General features: G+C 42.5%; 1 pseudogene; it reads left to right on the forward strand.

Moving 5' to 3' along the window:
• LOC117941279 overlaps positions 1 to 355 on the forward strand; it is a 19,658-nt pseudogene extending 19,303 nt beyond the window's left edge.
• Positions 356 to 1,601: the final 1,246 nt, after the last annotated feature.

Below are 1,601 nucleotides of genomic sequence, written 5' to 3' on the forward strand. Positions count from 1 at the left end.
TTTCCCCACCAGGACTACCAGATGTGGTTATATGACTGAGGGGTGTGTTTGTTTTCCTCACCAGGACTACCAGATGTGGTTAAATGTCTAAGGGGTGTGTTTGTTTTCCCCACCAGGACTACCAGATGTGGCTTGACCTGAGGAACCTGGAGTCCCGGATGAACGAGCGCTACATCACGCACGAGAGCGACGACCTGCGCTGGCACCACCACGCGCTGCTCCGCGGCCTCGACTACCCGGCGTTCCTCGCCAACGGCCCCCGCTGCGACGGCGGCGCCCCGCCGGAGCGTTGTCATGGCGAACAGGAGCTGGAGACCCTCAGCGAGAGGGTCAGTGAACTCTGAGGACGACGATGACGACACAAGAGCTACAAAACGCACACGATCAAATGGCGGGAGGAGACAACTTTAAGAGCCGTTAGTCCAATTAACGAAATGTAACTAAGTGATTAATTAATAATTAACAAAAACAAGTTTAGCCTTGTGTTGTCCCGTTGAAAATCAACACTTTTGTTGATGTTAATCAATGTTTTCAACACTACGTAACACCCACTTATTGACTTTAGTTTTACAGTTATATTTTTTAATTTATGGTCAATAAGCCTCATTTATAGGAAATTATCCCTAATGTTTGAGTTAGAAAAGCAGAAATTAGGAATTATTGAGACTAGACAGACTGGAATATGTCAACTTTTACTCAACCATGGAAGACAACATGTGGGCAACACGAGGACAACACGAGGACGACATGGGGACGACATGGGGACAACATGAGGACAACATGGGGACGACATGGGGACAACATGAGGACAACACGAGGACGACATGGGGACGACATGGGGACAACATGAGGGCAACATGAGGACAACATGAGGACAACATGAGGACAACATGGGGACAACATGAAGACAACATGGGGACAACATGAGGACAACATGAGGACAACGTGAGGACAACGTGAGGACGACATGGGGACAACATGAAGACAACATGAGGACAACGTGAGGACAACATGAGGACAACGTGAGGACGACATGGGGACAACATGAAGACAACATGAAGACAACATGAAGACAACATGAGGACAACGTGAGGACAACATGAAGACAACATGGGGACAACATGAGGACAACATGGGGACAACATGAGGACAACATGAAGACAACAGGAAGACAACAGGAAGACAACATGAAGACAACATGAGGACAACTTGTTTTTTAGACATTTGTTTCAATTTTTCATTTTGAAGGTTTAATTCGCCTTTTTAAGTTATATTTTCAAATAAAATTTGCGTTGCGTTTAAAAAAAAGTTTTTGTCGCATAAAAAATAAAATTGTCCATGTTAATCACGTTAATTTGGATAATTAAAAAGAACATGGATGTAGGAAAACGTTTTTTTTTGTCGATTTTTTTTTTTTAAATTGTGACATTTTCTTTTGTTGTTGTAGTTTTTGAAGCACTCGCCGACATTTTTGGTCACTTTTTGACGTTTTTATAATTTTGTAATTTGTAAAGTGTGTGTGTGTGTGTGTGTGTGTGTGTTCTCTGTCTCCAAAAAAAAACGATTTAATTTTTTGTGTTTTATTTTTGACATTTTTATCA

Source organism: Etheostoma cragini, unplaced genomic scaffold, assembly GCF_013103735.1.
Source record: "Etheostoma cragini isolate CJK2018 unplaced genomic scaffold, CSU_Ecrag_1.0 ScbMSFa_4667, whole genome shotgun sequence".
NCBI classification, from domain to species: domain Eukaryota; kingdom Metazoa; phylum Chordata; class Actinopteri; order Perciformes; family Percidae; genus Etheostoma; species Etheostoma cragini.